General features: G+C 42.8%; 2 pseudogenes across 1 annotated transcript; both read left to right on the top strand.

Annotated features, from left to right (window-relative positions):
* Positions 1-10,921: 10,921 nt before the first annotated feature.
* LOC147446177 (uncharacterized) lies at positions 10,922-12,532 on the top strand (annotated as a pseudogene).
* A 2,747-nt stretch (positions 12,533-15,279) lies between these two features.
* On the top strand, positions 15,280-17,649 carry LOC147446176 (11S globulin seed storage protein Ana o 2.0101-like; annotated as a pseudogene). The gene is made up of 5 exons (XR_015189857.1): positions 15,280-15,693; positions 15,794-16,011; positions 16,178-16,582; positions 16,746-16,963; positions 17,080-17,649. The product of XR_015189857.1 is annotated as an 11S globulin seed storage protein Ana o 2.0101-like (transcript).
* The last annotated feature ends 8,339 nt before the right edge of the window (positions 17,650-25,988 follow it).

The raw sequence follows: 25,988 nt of genomic DNA, 5'->3' as shown, positions 1-25,988 counted from the left end.
TGGCACTCTTCCCCCCCCCCCCCCCCCCCAACCCCCCTCTCTCTCTCTCTCTCTACATCATGTGTGTGTGTAGGAAAGAGATAGAGAGAGAGAGAGAGAGAGCGGTGTGTGTGTGTGTGTGTGTCAGAAAGAGAGAGAGAGAGAGAGAGAGAGAGAGAGAGAGAGAGAGAGAGAGAGGTGTGTGTGTAGGAAAGAGAGAGAGAGAGCGGCGTGTGTGTGTAGGAAAGAGAGAGAGAGAGAGAGCGGTGTGTGTGTGTGTAGGAAAGCGAGAGAGAGAGAGAGAGAGAGAGAGAGAGAGAGAGAGAGAGAGAAGTGTGTGTGCGTGTAGGAAATTAAAGAGAGAGAGAGAGAGAGAGAAAAAAAAATGTATGCGTAGGAAATTAAAACTAGAGAGAGAGACAGAATTAATGTATGCGTAGGAAATTAAAATTAAATAAAGAAATGAAATGAAATGTTATATTAACGTCTTCAAAAGACCAAAGTGACCTATGAGACCAGAAAGTTACAATGTGGTGGATCTGATACAAAGTCAGAATAACAAGATGACAAAATGACAAAATAAAAATTATGGAATCCTAAAACTGGGTGTGGACTAAGAAGCGAAAACAGCTAGCTAGGATAGGTAGATCATAGGAGATCCAACATCTGTGTTGCTGGCGGACCTCATCAATCTCCTCCATGGTCAGTAGTCTGATCGGGCGTTGTGCATGTCGAGCCAAAGTGACCTGGATCCTCTGATGTAGCCTTTGTCGATGTTGTGTAGTCTGGTGTCCCCAGTCGTGGGCGTCTGGATCTCCTAGCTCAGTCGCTAATTCGATCAGTAGAGAGATAGGGAAGTAGAGAGAGAGAGAGAGAGAGAGAGAGAGAGAGAGAGAGAGAGAGAGAGAGAGAGAGAGAGAAAGATAGGGAATAGAGAGAGAGAGAGATAGGGAATAGAGAGAGAGAGAGGAGAGAGAGAGAGAGAAGAGAGAGAGAGAGAGAGAGATAGAGAAGTGGAGAGCGAGACAGAGAGAGAGATAGGGAATAGGAAAATAGAGAGATAGCGAGAGCGAGATCGAGATCGAGAGAGAGAGAGAGAGAAAGGGAGATAGCGAGAGCGAGATCGAGAGAGAAAGAACGAGAGATAGGGTACATAGACAGAGAGAGAGAAATAAAGGGATAGAGAGTGATAAATATATATATATAGAGAGAGAGAGAATTAACTAGAGACAGCTACAGAGGTAGAGACAGAGAGATAGATAGTAGATAGAGAAAGAGAGAGAGAGAAAGAGTTAGGTTGGTTGACCAATTGTGTGAAAAGGACAGAAACTCTCTCTATCCCTCTCTCTCTCCCTCTAGAAGAAACTATGGAACTAAAAGAGGCAAAGGGGTTTTGCCCGCTACATGCATTGCCATGTACACGTGGGAGTGCATGTATGTGTCTACCCATATAGGATTTGACCAATAAAGACGAGATTTTGACCCGGTGGTCCTGATCCTCGTACACCTCTGGACCATGTGTACTAATCATTGTAGATGGCAACGTCATCAACTAACATGGAGGAAAATATTGCATGCTCGTGCACGCTCTGCAAGTATCAAATCCTGCGCAAGCTTAGGATATGTAATGAGCATGTGCACAAGTACGGAGAGTTTGCTAGAGAAACCGTATAGAATCTACGATATGACTCTACGGAACGGGCATTGATTTTTGCGACATAGCACCTACATCTGAAGAGAGAGAGAGAAAAAGGATTATGTGTGAAGGTCCGACCAATATAGAGACAAGGATGGAAGCAAAAAAGGGCTTACAGATAGAAGACGACGGCATGGAGGAGATGCTGGATGCCTTCTTCCAGACAAGAGAGGAGAACGCTAACGAAGCAGCACCAGAAGCCGTGCGCCTATCTCATGAAGACATGTTGAGGAAGTTTGCACGTCAACCAATCTATGAAGGCGCCAAAATATCTGTGCTTCGTACTTGTCTAGCGTTTTTGAATCTTCAGTCAGTGTACGAGTGGTCAGATGTAAGCATCACTGCTTTGTTTAGGTACGTAATTTACAATTGAGATTGCAACGATGACATGCTTGGAGAGCTTTTTTAATTAATGCGGCTTAAACAGGTTGTTGCGGGAGCAACTTCTCCCGGCTGGCAATGAAATGCTCCCCTCCAGGCCAGACGCAAAGCAACTATTGACCTCAATTGGCTTGGACTACACCAGATTCATGCATGTCCAAATGATTGCATTCTTTTTCGCAATGAATTCACAGATTGTCTGTCGTGTCCTAAGTGCGGAGCAATGCACTACAAACAAGATGCAGTTGGCGAGACAGTGCCAGCTAAAGTGTTGCGGCATTTCCCTATTATTCCTAGGATAAAAAGCATGTTTTGTTGTGGTTCCATTGCAAAGTTCATGCGGTGGCATTCTACGAAAGATCCACTGACGCCATCACTGTTATCTTCCAGATGGCCATCACTTGCGCGAAGGTCAGCTTGGTCGTGTCGAATGTCGTCCTATGCATGTACAAGAGTGGCGTCGCCGATGGGAGCAACATGAGGGGCAACCTGTTCCAGGACTGAAACGTTTGTCCATTCTCCATACATTGCCGTACTGGGGTGATCTACTAATTAACCATTTTCTGGATCCAATGCATATATTCAAGAATGTGGGAGAGCTCCTCTGGAAGACAATCATGGGAATGAAAGAGAACTGAGCTTCACGAGATGATTTGCAGTCAGTTGGAAAGATGCTAGAGCTGTGACCTTTCACCAATGCAGCTGGCCAAACAAAACTTCCAATAGCGCCATGGGTATTGCTAAAAAGTGAAGAGCGACAAGTTAAAAGGGTGATTTCAGAGTTCAGAATGCCAACAGGATATATGCGATGTCTCAAGACAGCATTCACCCGTGACGATCAACTGTCAGGACTGAAATCGCACAACTGGCATAAGTTCTTGCAATTCATTCTTCCAATTGCGATCAAGGGGTGTTTAACGGAGGAACTGCGGACCTCCATATACAAGATTTCAGAGCTAGTGCGGTGGATATCTTCTAAGGAGATACAGAAGGAATCTATGGCAGTCGCAAGGGCTAACTCCATTGAGGCAGTTTGCATGATTGAGAAGTATCTACCCACGAGCTGCCTAACTATCCAAATGCACTTGCTCGTCCACGTAGTAGATGAGGTTGCAGTGGCAGGTACACTCCACAGCCGTTGGATGTTCTTTCTAGAGCGGTTCATGAAAACACTTAAGGGTTTTGGTCGCCAAAAAGCGCATCCAGAGGGGACCATGGCAGAAGGATGGCTGGTGTAAGAGTCTCTTGTCATAAAATCTAATATCTAACTAACCCAAATGATTTTCTCATATTAAATTGATCAATTAATGTGGGAGAATAAACGGGAACAAGTGTTAAGATATACGTATGTGCTTTTAGATCTATCTCAACACGGGGCCAATGTAAAGGGGCCCAAAAGGGAGATGGTCTATCAAAGAGCAAGGCTAACCAATGGAGCATAAGACCTTAGGGTTAGCTTCATTGAAGACCTCCAATAAATGTGTGTAAAAGTCCTTTTGACCTTAAGTAAGCTAGGGCTGAGCTTGAGGTGGGAACCCGGCCCAAGCTCGAGGTGCTTGTCCTGCTTGAGGTGCTTGTCATGCTTGAGGTGTTTTTCATGCTTGAGGTGCTTGATTAAGATTCTTGAGGTGCTTGACTGGCTCCATGCTTGAGGTGCTTGACTTGCTGCATGATTAAGGTACTTGAGGTGCTTTGAGAAGCTTGCCTGAGATGCTTGTGGGAACACCCCCTAGTTCAAGTGCTTTGTCATGCTTGATGAGTAAGGTGCTTGATCACCTAAAGTCAAAATCATTCCTACAAGAGGGGGGGCGAGCCCTTTTCCTGGAGCTAGAGAGAGAACACCCACTCACACACACAAGGGAAGCCCCAACTTGAAGAGGCAGCAAGGGAACATGTCAGGCCCCTACCCATGTTACCTTCATGTGTTGCTTGAAGCCTATTGGCTAAGCTTCAAAGGGGTCCAATGATAAATTACATGAATTATCTAGTTGTTTTAGCATTTATCAAGTCCTCTCTCTCAAAGGGGAAAGGGGGACACTTGTCCCAAGGCTACCCATGTTGCTTGTAATGGCTCCTGCTTGTGATTGGCTAGGCCTGGAGGGGTCCAATGAGCTTCAGGCATGAGCTACAAGGGGGGGTCGACCCAAGCAAGCTAGGGGGGTGCCTAGGGGGTATACTCACCCACACACACTCACAATCACTCTCATTGTGTGCTATGCAAGTGCAAGAGCTCCCTCTCCAAGCAAGTAGAGGTTGAGAGCCTACACCAACACTCTTGGCTATGGAGTGCAAATCCAACCAAGAGCCATGCTTCAATGCTTAAGCTTGCCATCTCCTTCTTCTTCATTACTATGCTATTATGTATGCTAGCAACAAGAGTATGATAAGTGAGGAACTAATTCTTTCTCCTACGAAATGTTTCTTCTTCCTCTTCCCTACCCTCATTCCTGCTAGCTCTCTCCACCTTCGAAGGTGTTTGAGGTCTTGGGACTGAGGCTTGGGATAGTTAAAGCTTTTTCTTCAAGTTTATGTTATGTTTGTGGTGCATGAAGCCTTCCATCTTCATGGCATCACCTAGGTCACAAGGAACACAAAGATTGTATTGTAACAAGTCTCTCTTTATGGGAGAAATCATAATACAAATGCCTATTGGAGGGGGGACCGGCTCCACATAAATCCGGTCCTCAATTGTTGTCATGTTCTCTAAACTCTCTCTCTTGCAAAAGTATTGTCTATGCCAAGTTAACTAATTGCTATGATTATGTTGCTATCTTCAATTATGTCTACCCGCTATGCTCAAAAATCATTTCTTGAAAGTACTCTCATTAAATTCCGCTATTCTCAACTGAATAGGCAAATTCCATTACACTCTTGTCTTGACGACCAAATTTCTATCCGTTTTTGACCCAGAAATTCCTCGACTGTGGAGCGATGAGGAGGATGCAAGACTGGTGGGAGAGAAGCCGCAAGTGCAAGGGGTGTCGAAGACAATGAACGACGCCATGTGATAAAAAATCATGAAGTTCTGTATACTAAATTCAGCGCCGAAGCAAAAATGGCTTGAAAGGTACGAAGAAGAGACGCAATAGGGAGCGACACAATTTCAGGCGAAGCCGAACGACTAAAGGCTTACCCTTGCCAGACTATCTTGCTCCTCTACCCGAATTCCCTACAATGGCATGGTTGGCCAAGACAGTGAGAGCAGCTCAACAGATCGGAGAACCAATATCTCTAGAAGAGGAGGAGCTGGCTATTGGATGTGACTGGAACTATCACACATACATGGCACTGTGGTCGCATGGAAAGCATTTCAGAACACAACAAATTGATAGCATAAGAAACACGTTTGACAGTGGGGTAATGGTTAGTTTCATGCAAAAGAGCAGGGCCAGTGCTGCCAGAGACACGAATGAGAGCACTAGCAACCTGGATTACTGTGGTCTGGTGTCAGATATCTTGAAAGTCAGCTTCAGGTGGTTTGAGATGTTTTTGTTGGATGTGAAGTGGTTTTAGGTTATTACTTATGGTCGCAATGCAACGGTACGGAGAGATGGAAACAAGCTTGTGCAAATAGACTCTACAAAGGTTTGGACAGATGCGAGGGACACATTTGCTCTCCCCAAACATTGTGAGCAAGTGGTCTTTGTACCGGACCCTCGAGAACGACAATGGTGGTTTGTGGTTCAGGTTGCTCCAAGAAATAAACAAGTATTTGAAGGGCAAGAGATCCTGCAGGAAAGTAGGTCAGACGACGTTCATACTGCAGTGACATTAGATGAGGAGGACGAAGGTATGGTAGAGGAAGCTGACAGATATACGAGAGATGACGCAGATGAGGCAGAATTGACACTTGTAGATGAAGATGCAATGGATGAAGACAATCTGCCAGAACGAGTTGGGGCAGAGTTATGTATGCAATTAGAGATAGATACGATGTACGGTGCAATATCTTATTGATGATGCCTCACTAGTCGAGGCCTAGGCCTGTAAGTGTTTGCACAGGCGCACTCGCCGATCTCGGTAATCGTCAGGTGGAGGTGGTGGTTGCTGTGGAGGAGGGTCCACCAATGCTTCGACCCCTCCTCGCTCATGACTCCTCTCTCATTACTTATGGACCATGGTGCAAAGTGGAATCAATACAATATGTGGTTTGTTGTATAGATTTTATATCAAAATACCCTCGTGCAAAGTTATTCAATGTTGCAAAAATTGAAATCAATTTCTACTTCGGGGCGCCCAATAGGAAATATGTAAGATAGCACGTGCAAACAAAACAAGAGATAGATAATCTTCCAAAAAATCCAAGGCTAAGTCACTCCTTTCTATTTCAACATCAAACTTGTGTGTCAGACATCAAAAGCTACTTTTTTTACCGCAAGCTTGATCCAGTGATTTGGCATAGCTACGAGTCTTTGAATGCAACAAAACTTTATGCCTTATAGTACGAGAAGAGTATCCTTAGCGATCTTGTGTATTCAAATGTTATTTATAACACTTGGACAAAATTGTGCATAAGATAATCAACCTATTTTGGAGCCCTAAGCACTCTATGGCTTCTTCTAGACATGCTCTACCTATTCCACCAAACGCTTACTTTTATTATCCAAAAACTTAGGTTTTTAATTACAAAAGTTGGATTTTATACCTTAACCAAGGTTCAAAGAATGGATTCCTAGCTATTTGGGCTCAATACAAAGCTTTAAAACTGCATATGATTACAAACTTGGAGGTCCTCAACCGCTTTAGACTTGTTGGCAATCAATTATATTACAATGGATTTGGAATTTGCGGGATTTCTCAGTAATAGGAAGGGGTTTAATACAATCAAATGGATTTAAAAAATGAGTGTCATCCCTTTTAATGCTCTTTCTTCGGCTCTTGTTAGCTGAGCAGCTAACACTCATTCAACAGGTCATCACCAAGCGGTTTCAACTTGCATTACCAAACACAATTTTAAGATGCATGGTCTGGTTGGGGATGCATGGATTGCAAAAGCTTTTGCAGAGAAGGGTCGAAGGGGTTGGAGGTGAGGTTGAGGCTACCATGCTTATAATTAAAGAGTCATTGATTGTGGAGGATGCTATCAAGTTTTCCCTCACCGCATGCATATTGCTCCACCTCACCTTTATTGATTCTCTTCAATTACATTCACTCCCAAGTCTAGCATGTTTGCACCTTCATCATTACACTCAGATGGGCTAGCAATGTCTTATCTAGCTTGTCAGCTCATCCTCTAACAGGATTTGTGGCCGCTCGTGCCTTCCTCTTGCACCTATGGGCTAGTGGACATGATCCTCATCATCATGTCATCAATTGTGCATCATGCCCTAATGGGTCTTGCAAGGGCAAGTTGCCTCATTTGGAGTGGTGATAATGATGCAACTTGTAGCTTCATCTCGCTCTTCTACTCATCCTCTAGCAACATTTGTGGCTGCTCGTACCTTCCCCATGCATCTATGGGCTACTAGGCATGAGCCTTTTCATTAGCTCCTCCACTGTGCATCATGCCTTGATGGGTCTTGTAAGGGAATGTTGCTTCATCTGGAGTGGCGATAATTATGCAACATGAAGATTAAATCGTGGAAGCCATGAAAAGGCACAACGTTCACCCAAATCAGTAGCCGAGTATTCATACATTGGCCACTACTTTTGTACATAACTAGCTACGTAGGTAGGCTAATGAAGGTCCAATAAGGGATTCTTCAACCCTAAGGCTACCTATTATTGTGGTTGGCAATCATATTGCAAATTGAGATAAAGAGACATGGGGTGCTTGAAATTATTTCCTCCTATTTCTTTCTTTTTTTCCTCACAATTGTCAGGTATATTAGCTCAACAAAGAATGTACATTGAGCTTGAAGTGCATCTGCCTTATCCCACTATTGCTATACTTACATGATTATTTTAAGATAGTGATCATATTTACTCAAGGTTTATGACTATCCATATCAAGGATGAAATAGATCGTGAGTTATTATTATCCAATAGTGTATTATCATGCCTGCAAGAAAGTTTAAAAATTGTTGTTTAAAATGCTCGCGAGGGTGTGTGTGTGTGTGTGTGTGTGTGTGTGTGTGTGTGTGAGAGAGAGAGAGAGAGAGAGAGAGAGAGAGAGAGAGAGAGAGAGAGAGAGGAAATTTGAACATGATAGGAATGATGTCAAGAGACATTAAAGGTCTTTCCAACCAATCTAAAACTGAAGTAGGAAACAAAGTCTAGCGGAATGGGATGATTAATTTCTATGATTACTATATTCAAGAATTTGTATGAAGGGAGAGAGAAAATTGATATGGCACATACTACTGACAAAGAGACACTTCCAATTCCCTTTACATGTGTGTGTGTGTGTGTGTGTGTGTGTGTGTGTGTGTGTGTGTGAGAGAGAGAGAGAGAGAGAGAGAGAGAGAGAGGGTTCAAAAATCTTGAGCATAATTTAGAGAAGGCTAACAAAGAATATAATTCTCTCAAGTGATTATTGCATTTATATATAACATCATTAAAAAAAACTCTCGTTAAATATCATGCTAGTTTGGTGCCCTCTTTATATTTTTCTACCTATATTACTTTTAATTTTATTTTCACATGTATATATTTCTAGACCACTCAATATTTGATTTTCTAACTTATATTATTCACTTATATCATGAGCTCATCTATATTTTCACTTATAGACCCGCAAAATAAGGTCAAGGATATATGGCATGCATGCATTATGGAGGGCTCACTCTTGGAGGCATTCAAAAGAATCATCCAAAGAGAGACCCCACAAAGCTCGGGGGGTGCACTATGTAGTCATGTTAATGTATAACGTGAGTTCGAAAGGAGGGGTTTTAAAATGCAAACAATTCAGGCAATTTAATAGGGATACATTAAAATAAGGGGCCATTTTATTCATTCAGACATGTTAAAAGAGGGGTTTTTTTAATACCCCGCAAACGCACGTTATATAGGGGCATACTGAATGGTGAACCCCCCGAGCCACAAAGACTTTGTGTAGTGGAAGAATCATGCTGGTTTTGAAGAATATTTAACGTCCACTTCCTCTCCAAATTTGGAAAAGTGAGTTGAACTTTTGCGTCAGCTTTTTTTTAAAAAAAATCGGAGCTACGAGCTGTAAAATATAATTTAATTGGTGGATCCCAATTTGCCTATGCCATGTAGCCACACTCCCTCTTCCACTTTATCATTTTGCTCTTTTACACACACTTTTATACTCATCATTCCCATCTCTCAACTCTTCTCTCTGCGCCATACTCACCTTCTCCTCAACCTTGAAGAATAAGAGAAACCATGGTGAACTCGTGACTCTTACACACACTTCTATTTCAAAATTGACCTCCTAGTCTCATTCCCCCCTCCTCCAAATTATCGATTTCTAAAAAAAAAACCACAAAATTCAGCTTTCTCTTTTAAAGAACAACATCATGTTGATGGCTTACTCAACTTCAATCATGTTGATGTCATATCACCTCCATTTATCTCCTCTCTCTTATATCTCTCTATCCCCACCACCTTCTTGATAATTCTAAGCAAGAAAATAGATAAAATGCTAAAAATCTAACCCAACCACGGTTAGAGGAGTAACCCTAGTCCTAAAAAATTCTATAAAATGAGGGTGTAGCTAGCACAAAGGGATACAAGCCATAAGCAAGAGCACCATCCTATAGATTTAGAAGCCAAGCTTAATCTAGTGGCACTTTACATCTTGGCTTGTTTTATCCCAAGGGGGGAGCATTGCCACTAGAATTACATGCTTTTTCCGACTCAGATTGGGCTGGTTGTTTTGAGACGCGAGTGTCCACAAGTGGTTTTTGTTTCATGCTTGGCAGTTCATGTATATCATGGTTGAGCAAGAAGCAACCTACTGTGGCCACTTCGAGTTGTGAGGTTAGGTACAGGGCAGTCTTCACAGCTACGGTTGAGTGTGTATGGCTCAGACGCCTTATGGCTGATTTGGGTGTTGGACAGGACACTGCCAACACTATCTACACCGACAGCCAGAGTGCATTGGCAGTTGGTAGGAACCCATTTTTTCATGCTCGTACAAAGCACATTTAGGTGCATAACCATTATGTCAGGGAGAGGATCTCAGCAGGAGAGATCAGCTTGGCTTATGTGCCAACACAGGACAACCTTGCAGATATTTTCACAAAGGCATTGTCTCATGAGAAGCTTGAAGCTTTCCACAAAGCTTTGGGCTTACTCCCCTTTATGGAATGATCATGTCCTCAGGGCATGGCACTTCCCTTTACTCATGTGCAATCTCTCGTTCACCGCATCACTCCAAGGGGGATTTGTTACCATATACATGTGGTAGTGATGTGTGTGAACACACTAGGATCGCCGGGGCATTTTTTCCCTCTTTAGGAGGATTTTTTCCCCCGAGCATTGTATATACGCCCATCACTGTAGGGCTATCTATCTTTCCATTGCACACTAAGTAATACACTCTCTATTGTGTGCCTTGAGATTCCTTCGTCTTCTCCAAGCTATCTGTGTTTCTCTGCAATTCTAATTCCAACACTGCTGAATGTGGATTGTTGCGGGGCTGAGGAAGACACAAACCTGTTTGCTGCAACAGTGCATCACGAGACCTAGGTATGTACATAGTGTATAGTGTTGTATGTCTATTATAATGGTAAATCGAACTGGTCTTTGTTTGGTTTCGTTGTCGCCATGTGTATGTACGTTTACATGTCGTAGTTCAGTGGGTTGTATCTTTAGGATTGTTGTGAAATGGCAAGGATGAAGAATCTTGCGAGGTCAGGAGACGTACAACCCTCTAGTTCAAAGAGACCTTGAGGGAGGCCTAGGCTCTCGGAAGAAGAGAGAATGGCGTGTACCGAAGGCAGCAAACCCAGGAAGATGGTCGAGCTAAGCATAACGGTGTCTTTAGGCGGTAGTGATGTGGATGTTGCTCTTTCTCCAAGGTTGAAAGCCTTTGTGGAGGCCCGAGGCGGTCGTCGGCATGTGCTCTATCGAGCGTGGCGGCACTGTCTTCCACCTCCACTTTCAGATGGTTGTTCGGATCATGGAGACTTTGATTATTGCAGTGAGCAAGAAAAGAAAGCAGTACCTAGGATGGGATATTCATAGTCCTTTCGGAGCGAATATTGTCTGTTGTGCCCTCAAGCAAAAGAACATGCACACCTTTCATGGTATGCTGGGTATTGTATGAAAGATATGGATCAACCACATTATCAGAACTTCTCGCATAATGTAACAGTTGATGACATCAACAAGGGAATTGAACTATACACACAGTATGGGGCAGATGAGCTAAAAAATAGAGTTTGTCTGACGCATGCGAATGTTTTTGATCGTGCACTTATGTATTGGAAATTCTAGTTGAAGCACCCAATTGCTAACAACTTTTTATCAATGTTGCACCATATGCTAAAGTCTGGCAAGTACTATCTGTCTTCCTCGTGGATAACACCTTTTCAGGGCCATGGAATGCCGTTGAAAAAGATCAAAGCATTATATGGCAGACCATGATTTTCCCTTCTTCTACGACATATTAGGATGTGATTGATATTTTTGTTCTTGACGAGGCTTACACGAACGCGCAACCTCACATCGACTGGTTCCTGAGAAGGTGGGGAAGAAACGCACAGGTAGATTGATTTCTTCTCGTTAACATTAGTTGTGCTGCAATGGTAAATGTCACTGCTAACATTGTTAATGATTTGCAACTTGTTGTCAGCGATGAAGGGAAAACTGCAGTTGCCTAACCGACAGATGTTCATGAAGCACTAGTCGACAATCCTTCAACTTTTAAAGGGAAAGAGAAAGTTGTTGTGCTGGACAATGAGGAGGAAGAGGATGCATCTCTTCGTGCAGATGCTTGCGAGGGATTCATCGGAAACTCTTCAGCTGTAAAAGGCAAAGAAAAAATTATTGTGCTCGACAGTGAGGATGAAGAGGATGCAGCTCTCGGCGCAGAGTTCATCCCACTCCTCACTAGACGAGGAGTCACTATTATTGCTAGTTAAAATGATGTATATAATATATTACAATCACTTCCGCGACGGCTAGTGTTGTTGCGTTTTTCTCTGAAACATTTCTTGTTTTTTTGCAGGGTCGATGGAGCAGTCTAGCCCTCAGGATAGTGCAGACACACAGCCACCAGAGCCGCCAGCATTGGACGATGATGCAACGCTCAACAGACTGCATGACGTGCTCCTACAAATGTGGCGCCAGTTGCGTGGAGACACTCCCGAAGACTAGACTACTCTCCGCACTTCATTCATAATTCTGTAGATAACTTAAAAAATATGATTAGCGAGTACGAAGTGAATGTAACAGACGTACAAATCTCCCAATTGCAAGAGCAGATACAATGCTTGCGCACTGAGGTCACATCATTGAAGGTGCATCTTAACAGACTTAATGCAATTGTAACCAGATTAAATAATATTACCAATAAATTTTACCGTTGACACTCTTTGCAACTGTGTTTCTCACAACTTGTAGTCTCCTCTTGTTTCATTAAGCACTCTGTAGCGTTTCCGATCTGTTTCACAGATGGTCTATGGCATGGGATATTTTTTACCAATAAATTAATGGATATGTTTTCCGTTCTGAACCCCTTTCTCTGCTTGTGCTTTTTCCTTACGGGTGTCCGATACGCACGGAACCCGCCTCTTACTTCGCTTTTACCCTCAAATACGTTTCACCTTATGTAGATGCCAAAGAATCTTCGATGTAATGAATTTCTTTTCTACTCTCCCAGTAGTAGCCTATCAGTCACAATATCAAAATTGTAATCTTTATATTAAAAGGCAAATTTCAAATTTATCGTTGCGTGTAATTAAGCGTTCGTGAGAGAAAGCTGCATGCCATGAAGAACAAACGTTTCCAAATGGAGAGGGGGCTTCGCAGATCAGGCGAGCATGCTCTTTCCAAACTCATCTTCCAGCTGCGCGCTACTATAAAAGGCGACCATTGCACTCTTGTTTTCTTCGTGTATGGTACGTCATAGCTAGCTAGGTGTAGCTGTAGAGTGCAGCCCACTAGAGTTGTAGCTATGGCGCGCGCAGGGCAGCTGGTGCTTTGCACAAATCAGCCCCCTCTCTCTCTTGGGTGAGCCCCCTTGCTATTTGCTCTTGCTATCCTCCCATTGGTCCTCCCTAGAGCTAGCCAATGACAATTAAGCAGTATAAGTGATAGCCTTCTGACATGTGTCCCCCTTTCCCTTTTCTAAAGGCTTAAGGTAATTTAATAATTCAACTAAACTCTCATTGGACCCCTTTGCCTCCTGGCCAATAGGAATTAGGCAAGCCATTGGACTGCTGAATGCTCATTGGACCCTTGGGAGACTGTCCAATAGTCTTCTGGAGGACTTAATTCTCATTGGTTCTTTTATTAAGTGTTTTTAAATTAATTAAACTAGATTTACTCTAGCCTAATTCTCATTGGTCCACCTCCAAGGCCATCCAATAGGAATTGGGTACACCTTGTGGGCATCTGGGCTAGGGAGATGAAAAATCCCTCCTATGTAGGGATTTGTAAAGACTTTTTTGTACACACACAAAGCATCCAATTCCCTTAAGGTTGACCTTTGGACACAACCTTTGAATTTTGGAACCTTAGCATTTTGGAAGTCTTAATGGGCTGAACCTTAGGGTCTTTTTAGCCCATTGTTGCACATGGCTCTTTTCCAGATGGCCCCCCCTTTGGATCCCTATTTTCCCTCCTTTGGATCCCTACTATGGCCGGTCTGCTAGCTTAACCAATATTCTAGCTTTTTCTCCCCTGGCACTTTCCCATATTAAATGATTAGTTTACCATGAGAAAATCATTTAGGAGAATTAGATATTGATTATTATGACATGAAAAGCTAGATCAGCACACTTCAAAAATTAGAAAATATTTTATAAAACAGTAAACCAAATTTATTACACAACAAAAGACATGAAATTAAGTGAAGGATTATACCGTCTGTCAGGCTTATGAAGGCTTGCGAAAGCTTGGTAGAGCTTAGGACAACTAGGAAGTTCTCAAGGCTGGGAAGCTTGGACGTTTTTAAAGAGAATGGGGGACCTAGGGTCCCTCTTATATAGTGCCCTTAAGGCCCATCTAGCTATGCATCGAGCCTGCCAAGTTGTGCCCCCGACGTGTGGCGCAATTATTTCGACAGGCCTAGGCGCTATACCGGTGGGCAAATCCAACCAACCTACCAGATTCCCTTCAAACCACATTGTCATTTTTTGTGAATGTGAAGATTGATGGGGGACCCTAGGGCCCTCTTATATAGTGCCCTTAAGGCCCGTCTGGCTATGCATCGGGCCTGCCAAGTTGTGCCCTCGACGTGTGGCGCAATTATTTCGACAGGCCTGGGCGCTGTACCGGTGGGCAAATCCAGCCAACCTACCAGATTACCTTCAAACCACATTGTCATTTTTTGTGAATGTGAAGATTGATGAATTGAGAATTTAGTTAATTAACATTGTGAGCACACAAAAAAGTTGTGATTAGGTGAATATGAAATCCCAAAATGAGGCTTGTGCAATCCCTGTGCGGCTTGCTGTTTGCAAAATGTGGGGGCCACCCTCTCGAGACTTGCAAGCTTGTCCACCACCCTGTTGAGGCCCTACGTCGAGGCTGCACAGCAATGCAAGCAATCTTTGACCCTCTCACCCCTCCTCTCCCATAGACACCCGCCCTCCTACGCTTGCAACCCTCCAAGCCCCCAACCCACCACCCTTACAGCCACTAATTCATGAAAGCCACTCTTCGCAATCCTCTTGCAACGTACGACAATTTGCCAACATGGAGATTCCGACCTCGACGGATCCACCTCATCACATTTTTGCCAACGTGGTCGTCCTTGCCCGTCCGAGAGCTCCATGCCAGCGTCCGATCCATGTTTACTTTTTTGTTTTGCTCACATCATGGACGACGCAGATCGCCCCAAAAAATGCACACGACTACTCCTCCCTGGTTCTTTTAATAGCCCGTGGCATATAACAATGGCTGACTAGGCAGCACGTCACAAATATCAAATTTGTAATAAATTTCAATTTTATTGTTGCGTGTAATTAAGCGTTGGTGAGAAAGAGAACTGCATGTCATGAAGAACAAACGTTTCCAAATGGAGAGGGGCTTCGCAGAGGCCGCGACGTATCGACACTGCGAGCATGCTCTTTCCGAACTCATCTTCCAGCTGCGCGCTCCTATAAAAGGCGACCACTGCACTCCTGCTTTCTTCGTGTATAGTACGTCATAGCTAGCTAGGTGTACCACTAGAGTTGTAGCTATGGCGCGCGCAGGGCAGCTGGTGCTTGGTCTTCTTCTGGTCCTTGGCCTCTTGACCACCTCCTTGGCGTCTCGCGAGGCCGGTAGTCGTGGTCGCAGGGTGATGGAGCCTCGTGAGCGCGAGGAAGAGGAAAGGGGAAGACGCCGTCATCGTGGCCGCGAGGAGGAAGAAGAGCGACGTGGCTTATATCCTCAAATCGAGCTCGGACGGCCTCGTGAGCAGCTTCAGTCAGAGGGGGGACGGCTTCGTGTCTGGAGTGAAGAGATCGATGCCATTCGCAACGCACATGTGGGCATAGCGGAGCTCGACCTGGAAGAGAATGGGTTGCTGGTGCCACAGTATACGGATGCGGACAAGATTGCCTATGTTTTGCAAGGTGCATTTTGCATTTTCATATTACCTTTGTAGTTTGTGATAAATGGCGTCGACTCTCTTGCCTAGCTCTTGTTGAATGGTAATTGTAATTTGCGGTGCAGGGTGCGGTAAAATGGGCGCCGTCATCCCCGGTGCTGAGAGCGAGTATCGGCGAACTTATATTCGGAAAGTGCAGCGGGGGGATGTGATTGCCCTGCCCAAGGGCACCGTTTACTGGTGGTATAATGACGGCAATGAGCGTCACCGCATTCTATGGGCCGGAGATACCAGCTATGGAGCAAACCCGGGCGCTTTCATGTAATTAGCAAACCCCGTGCATGCACTTAGACATTAGCCAGTGCCATATGAGATCTGCATATTGTGAATGAATTAGTTATTTACTGCTGGTAAAAGTGGAATCAATGCTATTGCATCTACTAAAGTGCTCAATGCTATGTACTGCTGGTAAAAGTGATCAAATGATAAGAATGGACTTTTGTATGCAGCAATTTGGACTTGCTGGTAGCAAGCAGGCCAGGTTTGGATCTGTACTTCATGGATTCAGCAAAGACACTCTCGCTAAAGCATGGGGTGTCGACGAGCAAACAATCCAGACTCTCCTTGAGAACCAAAACGAAGCAGGCATTGTGAAAGCGAAGCAAAAGATCCACTTCCCAGAGATACCCGAGCGGCGCAGCTGGATCAGAGAGGAAGGGGGGGAGGAGGAAGAGAGAAACTACTTGAAGGAAACTTCAGACCCTTTCTACTTTGAGGAGCTCAAGTACAGCATGAGGGATGAGTTTCCGGACTTCTACGTAAAAAATGGCGGTGCTCTCAATAGAGTCAATTGCCATAAGCTGCCCGCTTTGCATCAGATTGGATTTAGCGCGGTGAAGGTGTCCTTGGAAAAGGTAATTAAGACCGTTCCATGTTAGCTACAAACAGTTGTTTTCTTATTATAAATTACAAAGTAGGACAGCCACTAATTACTCGAGGATTAAGACGGTGATTAATTATTAATAAAGGACTAAGACAGACATTGTCTGTCTGATGTTGAATTCTGGCTTCTATCAGAATGCAATGATGGCGCCTTCGTTCGTGCGCAATGGGCACCAACTTTTCTACTTCACTCGAGGGAACGGGCGAGTTCAAGTTGCGAGCGGAGATGGGGAGAATGTGCTCGATCAAGAAGTGCGCGAGGGCACTGTGCTAGTTATTCCTCAGTTCTTCCCTTCAGTGAAAATTGCAGGAGATCAAGGACTTGAATGGATCAAGCTGGTTACATCATCAAGGTTTGTTTTGAACATTGTTGACATCATGTCACGTCATCGTCGTCGCAGCCATCATGTCATCGCACATTATTGAATGATAATGCAGTTATCCTTGTTCTCCTGAATGTTTTTTGCAGCCCTTTCACCACCTTCCTGGCAGGCAAGAACTCTGTCTACCGTGGTATCCCCAAGCAAGTCACCGCCGCTGCCTTCAATGTGGATGAAGAGCAGCTAAGAGAACTCGGCCGGGATGAGGAGGTCTTCTTCCCTCCATCCAAAAGAGGTGGCCGGGGCCGCCAGGACAACGAGAGATACGGAGGCATAGGCAAAAAGCCGGAGAGCGAAGAGCAGCAGAAACGACGTGAAGAGGAAGAGCAGAGCCGGAGACGGCGGGAGCAGGAAGAGGAGAGGTGCAGGCGTGAAGAAGAGCGCAGGAGGGAGGAGGAGGAGACACCAGCCTAGGAAACAAGAAGAGGAGCAGAGGCGGAGGCGAGAAGAGGAAGAGAGAAGGAAGCATCAACGAGAGGTTAATTGGGCTGTGGCTTGATCTCTTACGAGGTGCTGTGAAGATTGTAGCCAAAAGCAGTGGGGTGGCATGTCTAGATAAATAAGAGCTTCAACAGGAGCTTCAACTCTTGATTTGGTTGCACACATGAGCCCGAGTTTTGGAAATATATACCGAGAAAATACATCCACAGTTTTGCAAACCCGCATCTTCTCAGTTTTTGATGCACAGGTTTCCAAATGTTTTTCTGCAGAGCTTTTCCAAATATATATATAGGGCTATGTTTTGTTAAACAACTTAGTAGTAAAATCTTTTCTAATTGGTTGTCCTCTCTCTCTCTCTCTCTCTCTCTCCTCACCTCCCAAGGCTTCCAAGTAGGAGCCATTACACCTCTGACGTGTTCGCATGATGCAATACACCGCGTCTCAGTAAACCACATCTAAAAATTCATGGAACTCAGATTTATCCATTCCACTGTACATAAATCATGGAATTTAGATTTATCCATTCCATTGTACTTTAGCAACTCCATTTTCTTTTAAAAGTTTCTACGCTCGACACAAACTCGAGCGTATAGCAATATAAAATCTACTCGGATAAATAGAATTTATCACTTAATTATTGAAGGCATAAGATATAGAGAGAGATAGATAGAGAGAGAGCGAGAACAATATTGGGGACCAATAGATGGGTTAATAGTATCTTTATTATTGAGGAGAAGTCTATATAGGTACTTGAACCGATGGTTCCCAGGATCCTCGGCTTTCTATTCCTAGGACGAAACCCTATTCCAAGGAACTTCCGTTCCTTATTCCAAATCCTCGAGAGAACCAAGGTTCTCGCCTCTAAATCTCACCTTCCAAACTCGGGGCATGGCATCCTTGGAACTCTTTTTGGACTCCGGCCGAGCCCAAAGAGTCCTTCGCGTTCTTGGAAGTCCTTGCCTTGGAATTTCAACTTCCGGATCACATCTCAGGAGAGTCTACCACTCTCGGATTCGTGGATCTACTTCCCAAATTCGGGTACAAAATCCTTGGGCTGATCTGGCTCTAGTTCCTCAGAGCGCTTTCTCCTACAGAGAGAGAGGCATTCTCCTGCAGAGGTCCGGAGGTGTGCACACTGCAACCGGGCCGTTGAGAGAGAGAGAGAGAGAGAGAGAGAGAGAGAGAGAGAGAGAGAGAGAGCTTCAACCGGCCCTGCTTCTGCACTTCGCGAAACGGGTTTGGGTAGGGAGCAAGTGCTTGGGGCAAGTGTTTGGTGGCTTAGGTGGTGCAAGTGCTTGGGGCTTCTTTCTGTTTTTGGAATGGAGTGCTCCTTGTCAATATACCGGCGTACTTGTATTTTACGACTAGTTACCTTCCCTCGATGTCTTTGTCTGGAAATAGTTTTGGGTAGGAAGCATCCTCGTGGATGGTTTAGGTGGTGCAAGTTCTTGGGGCTCATTGATATTGTTGGAATGGAGTGCTCCTTGTCACTACACCAATTTCATGCTATTTTTTGTTTTTTCTTTTTGCCTATATAATAATGCTTGGTGGGCTCCTAAAGCTGTCTGAAGGGCCTCTAATGTTGCCCGTAGGGTCCCAAAGGGCTAGGGCTCTATCCCGGAGGGCAAAATTGATCGGACAGTCCGGTAGCCTTCAGGTCACATGGTCATTTTTTGTGAATGTGAAGACTTGTGAGTTGAGAATTTTTTTAATTAACATTGTGATCACAAAAAAAAACACGTGATCACGTGAATTTGAAATCCTTGTTAGGTGGTGAACTTCCTAGAAGAAGTTCAATTGCATGGTCATCATTGCCTCGTTTAGGAGATAGTTCACAAGGGATGTCGTCAATAAAAACATCTTGAAATCCCTTGAGAAAATTGGACAACTCTAATTCCTTGTGATTGTTTATATTTTCTTTTGCTAAAGGATTAGGTTCATTTTGAGACCAAGGTAGCTCTAGGAGGCTCATTTCATGTGTTCTTGTGGGGACAAGCACGATAAGCATGCCCTTGCTCCCCGCACTTGAAACAACAGTTATCTTTACGATGATAACGCTCAAGCTCTTCAGGAGAGTTTATTTTTGCCTTTATATAAACTCCCTTCTCCTTAGCTTTGTTGTTGTTAGTGTTGCCTTTAGTAGACTTTTGGACAGTGTCCTTCCCCTTAGGATCATGATTACGTTCTTTGTTCTCCGTGGGCTTAAGATTTCTCTTAGCCCCTTGTTGGAAATTGATTCATGAAGCCACCATGGTATGGTGTATGACCGCAGATATGGTGAGTGGACTTTGGGAGTTGACATACTCCGCCATATCTTTAGTTAGACCCGCACAAAATTGTTGTTTTTAATTTTCTCTCCAAAATCCATCTTTTTGAAGATAGTGGCTTTGAAATGTATGTCCCAAAACTTGTCTACATATTTGTGAATAGATTGGTAGGGAAAGAGCTTCAAGATTTGCCATGCGGTGAGTACTTTGTCTTTGGCATCAGTAGTCAAAAACTGCTTCATGATGGAAGCTCTTAAAGATTTGCATGTTTGTGGAGCTTCACCGTTTGCTTGTAGACTAGACCACCATTGCCTGGCAAACTTTTGAAAATGTATTGGCGTAGCTTAGAGGACTCTGTGAAGCCCTCATCTCCAAATTCCGCATTGAATTGTTGGATGAAGGCCAAGACTTTGTCCGTAGCATCAAATTTTCCATCGTAGTAGGTAAGAAAAGAGATGTTCTTTCCTCCCTCTTTCAACTTTTTGAGCTTCGACGACCTCTTCCATGCGGCATAGGATTTCCTATGGCCTCTTCTTTTTGGTGGTTCAAAATTTGCACCATGAATTTCTTCAAAGGAGAAAGAATTTGAGGAGGATGTAGAAGAGGGTGACCTATTTCTTGCCTTTTTCTTTTCTTGTCACCCTCCTTTTGCACCATCACTTTCTTCATAAGAGGAAGAGGATGAAGAAGATGGAGAAGAGGGTGACCTATTTCTTGCCTTTTTCTTCTCTTGTTTTCTCTCATCCCTCTTTGAATTATGGTGTGGAGAAGTTTGCGACGGTCTTCTCCGTTTAGGGGATGATGGAGAGAGTTTTGCCTGCCATCTTTGTGGAGCCATCTCGGCCAAGGTGGCAGGAGACCCACTTCTTTCTCGTTCTTTCGGTGGGGGTTCTACCATTGAAACTTGAGTTCTCCTTTGAGAAGGAGATGCGTCGTCAAGTAGTAGATTTTTGAGCCCTTCATATGGATCCTCTTCTTCTTCCCTAATCGGAGAGAGGTATAGTATCATCTTCGTTATCTCCCAATATGTAGCATATATCACAATATGTACATTATTGTTTTTAACCCATGCATTGAGAAGTATCAAAACCGAGGTGAGTTTTTATTTCATATTATGTACGTGCCACGGCACGATAGCGTGTCAAAACAACCAGTCGAATTTGAGTGCGAAAAAGCATGTAAGTCTGGCGGCAATGACCCCCCCTTGGGATAAAACAAGCCAAGATGTACAGTGCCAATCTAGTAGCCGAGAATCCTCTTGATAGCCTACCAATGCTTAGACCCTGGGCTATGCATAAATTTTATGACCTGTGAGACTGCAAACTGAATATCCGGCCTCGTGTTGCATACATAAATGAGACATCTAATAGTAGTTTGGTAAAAAGTGACATCTACAGGATCACCAGCATCATGAAGACTCAATTTCAAACCTGTTTCCATGGGAGTGGCTATAGGTTTTCAATCCTCAAGTCAAAACTTACATAGCAATGTCTCTATGTAACTTTTCTGACACAGGTTACCCAAGCAATGATGCAACAACCCCAAATCTTTCATCTTGAAAGTAGCATTCAAAGCAGCCTTAAATTAAGCAATATTTCTCTCATTTGGTCCAGTGATTAGTAAATCATCTACATAAAGAACCACAATGAGAAGTATATCACCCACACGCTTTACATATTATTTGCTTTCTATTGGACTGTTACGAAAGCCTCGTTTGACCAAATGAGTGTCAGCCTTCTCATACCAAGCACGAGGAGATTGCTTCAACCCATACAAAGCTTTGTTACATTTGCACACCTTATCCTCTTGTCCTTTCTTGAAAAAACCACGAGGTTGCGTTTCCTAAACTTCCTCAAATATGGTACCATTCAAGAAAGAAGTAACAATGTATGATTGGTGTATATCCCAACCCAATGCACATAGAAAAGGCACCGTAGTCATACGACAAGTGGGAGAAAAAGTCTCTTCATAATCTATGCATTTTTGCTGTGCATAACCCTTTGCAACAAGTCAAGCCTTATAGCAATCAATCTCACCATCCGGCTTGCGTTTCAACTTGTAGATCCACTTCGTACCAATGGCCTTTTTGCCAGGAGGCAAATCACATAAAGTCCATGTGTCATTTTTTATAAGTGCATCATATTCAGATTGCATGGCAGCCATCCAATGTTTTGAATTTTGTGCTTCATCAAAAGACAGAGGTTCTTCAACATCATGTAAGCTAGACACAACCAAAGCATAACAATCTGATGCATAAGATGCATGGTGAGATCTTGAACGAATGTGACTAGACAAAGGTGCATCCAATTTACTGTCACGCAAAGTATGCACTAGCCATTTAGACATACCTCTAGCCTCTGCTCATTCTCGGCCCTTTCCTCATCAAGTACATCATGTACATCTGCATCAGTAAAAGGCGGATCTGTAACATTTTCAAAAAACCCCATAGGCTATATATTTGCCTCATTGGAATTTACATTCGTACTTCCACCACTGAAAAGAGGCAACAAAGTGTCATAAATTTCATGTGAGCTTAAATTACTGTCTCTAATACAAGACAACAAGGACTGAACAAATATATTCACAAACACAACATCCCATGAAACCAGAATACGCTTTATTTGTGGATGATACAACATGTAACCTTTGCTTTCAGCACTATAACCAACAAAAATACATTTGATAGCCTTATCATCCCATTTTTTGTGTTGTGTTTGTGGAACTAAAGCATATGCCAAACAATAAAAAACATGCATGTTCTCAACAGAAGGCTTTCTATCATGCCATGCTCCATATGGAGTAGTAGACTAAAAGATTTTGTAGGACACTTGTTAAGTACATAAGTGGCACACATGATGGCCTCAAGCCAAAACAAATGTAGCAAAGCTTGACTTTTGACCATACATTGTGTCATTTTCGTAAGTGACCTATTTTTTCTCTCAGCAACATTGTTTTACTGAGGTGTATAAGGCACTGTACATTGGTGTTTTATCCCACGCCTAGCTACAAATGCATTAAATTCATGAGACATATACTCCCCCCCTCGATCAGAACGAAGGGCGCCCATAGTACATTTCGAGACATTTTCATCCATCGCCAAAAATTGTTTCAAGCACAAAAAAACTTTTGACTTTTCTTTAAGCGGATACACCCACACATGCCTGGAGTAATCATCGATTAGGGATTTTTGTAGGACTTGAGATAAATTCCCTAGTTAACTTCAATGGGTTGGTGATCAGAACATATGATTCCTTCTCACTCACTATTTTTTGTTTTTCCAGAAGAAATAGGTACAAAAAAGTTGAATTTTTACCATTCTGCAAACCTATCATCAAAGTTTCTATAGCCACGCTCAATACAAATAATATATGCATGTTTTCTTAGTTTCCTATTGTCCTTAAGGTTCATAAGGAGCCATGGAGCATGTCAAAAGAATAATACATCTCTTACCAAGGGGAATCTTGGGGACAAAGATGAAGTGCTAAATACAGCAAACATGAAAAAACTGGGTTCAACATTATGAGTTGTAGAATCCCATAGAAACTAGTATTCAATATCTAGCCAAATTTGATCCTTATGACTAGATATGATTACTACCTACAAAATGCATGTAGAACGAAAGTCACGAAGTAAAGGCAATTGCCCAAGGACGGAGTTTGCATGGGCCCACAAACATCACTATGAGCTGCAACCTGCATATGGTCCTAATTGAACCATCCATTGGAAACTTCAAACGCTGCATCTTACCCAAAATACAACCTTCACAAACATGTTTGAGAGGGCTTCAAGAGGCAGCAAAGAAGCAACCATATCAAATTTTTGCAAACGTAGCAAACTGGCAAAATCCAGATGACCGAAATGTGCATGCCAAAGTTTTTGCATGTGAAATAGCCTTTGAATCCACAACTACATTTGAAAATTTTTTCCCACACTTGTCATACAAAGTGAGCTTATACATCCCACATCATAAAATGCCAGATGCAACAATTTCATCACCGAAATTGAGATCATGTACAATACATATGTCATCCACAAATTTGACTACAAGACTAAATCTAGCAAGTGCAGATACAGACAAAAAATTCTTCTTGATCCCAGGTACATAAAGTGCATCAACAAGTGTAAAAGAACTACCATTTGCAACAGTAAGCACAATCTTTCCAACCCCCTAAATTGGATAAGAGGCATTGTCGGCATAAGTAACTAAATTTCCTTGAGGACACACTCAAGACAGATGAACAAATCACAATGTGAGGTAATGTGCTTTGTAGCACCACTGTCAAAATACCACACATGTGAATCTGCAAAAAATTGACATGCATGCATCATGGACAACAAGATTATAGGTACACTCTTCACTAAAAACCCATTTTGCATCAAGACTCAGATTAGGAAAAAGATGAACCCTCTAGGGGCCCTTTGGGATTAAGGTTAATTAGAGGCCAACCAATAGGAAGAGGGTGGTGGACACACTCTATACCCTCAAAAAAGTAGGGGGACAAGGTAGCCTTACACCTCTTAATGGCCTCTTACCTAGTGAGAAGGTAAGGGAGGTGGCTAGGGAAAGGGAGGGCGGGGGGGGGGGGGGGGGGGGGAGACCACTTTGACCTTTTTTCCCCACTTTTTGGCCCGGATTTAAAAATACACTAAAAATTTCAAAATTTCAAAAAATTTCAAATTTCAAGTTTTCCCTCCTTAAAAGGTCCCCTAACCTATTTCATGGTCAAAAAAGTATTTTTGACCTCCAAAAGTAAAAAACGTGCACTAAAAAATTCCAAAAAATTAAAATTTTTCAAAAAATTTCAAAACATCATTTTCCACCCTCCAAAGTCTTTCCAAACCTATTCTATAGCTAAAAGTGATTTTCTCTCTCTACAAACCCTTTTCCAAGCTCTCCATGGCTGCAACAACCACATACACCCCCTATAGTCCAACATTATCTCTCTACTAGCTTTCTCCCATCTCCATTGTAGCACCAAGCAAGCTTCTTCCCCATCTCTTCCCCTTGCCCACCACATAGTTCCACACCAAGCTAGCTCCTCTCCCTTCTCTCACCTCCATTACAGCATGAAACAAGATTCTCCTCCTTCTACTTTCATTCACTCGCACTACATGGAAACCTCTACTCCCAAAGGTGGAAAAAGCATCAACTCACATGACCTACTCACAACTTACCACAAGAGCAGGAGGTGTGAATAGTGCATGGGCATTGCAAGGATTCATCTCCAACATAAAGATAGAATGGTGAGAAAACTACCCTTGTAGCTTACATTCAGAGCTTAAGATCATCTGCATCTTTAAGTTTATCATGCTAGAGGGAATTAACCTCTTTATGGCTTTCAATGTTTAGGCTTCACACCTCATAACATTGGGTGGTGCTATTTTGTTGATGGCTTTGGTGCGCCATCTATAGTTTTGTAGCATGTGATTGAGTCTCACAATGTAAGTAAGTTGTGTTATCTATGGAGAGTCATCAAAGATTTTTCTTATAATTTATTCTTTGTATAGTTGTCATTAGATTATTAGAATGATATCATTTTGTACTTTATAACTTTGTGCTCACATAATCTGTTGTTTACTTACAGAGTCAACTTGTTTTGAGAGGACATGAGAAAGCAACCATGTGCAGAGATGGAAATCACCCTATTTTTGTTCCGTGAGGAACCTTTCACTACCATGTTAAAAGATTTTGATAAGAATAGTAGGATTTTTGTAGAATCTTGAACCAATAGGTACTCTCTAGGAGCTCTTAGAAAAGCCATCCCTATAGCACTACTATCTTCCCTAGTGTCATAGACACACAAATACTCGTGTATATGAATCTCTAGATGAGAAAGACAAATACTTGTAAGAGAAGCCTAACAGCAACAACATTGTCTCCATTTGTAATTATTTTTATGAGGCTGGATTCCTCTATAAATGCAATATAAATATTTCTTTTTGTTAAATGGTGTCGCACTGAGTATTTAGATTACTGGAGTTTCATACAGATTTGAGAAATATTGTTGATTTTTTTGGATATTCTGATTTGTCTGTAAGATGTTTGAAGTTTCAAGTCTTAATCATTCCACCATGAAGAAATTCATGCAATATTTTGATTTCAGTTTAATCACTAATGGTTATTCTTATTAAGTGGATCATAACCTTTGTCAAGATGTCCTCATTTGGGGATGTTGAATATATATCAATAGCAACATTTCAAAAGTTGAGAAAGCTAAATTCTTGCTTTCCAAAATGTTATTGTTTCCATACTATTTCTATGCCAACTTGACTTAGAGAAATGACAACTT

Source organism: Adiantum capillus-veneris, chromosome 12 (assembly GCF_014529385.1).
Source record: "Adiantum capillus-veneris isolate H3 chromosome 12, ASM1452938v2, whole genome shotgun sequence".
Classification (NCBI taxonomy): Eukaryota; Viridiplantae; Streptophyta; class Polypodiopsida; order Polypodiales; family Pteridaceae; genus Adiantum; species Adiantum capillus-veneris.
The sequence above is the reverse complement of the archived record's forward strand: the minus strand, read 5'-3'. Positions and strand labels throughout refer to the sequence as shown.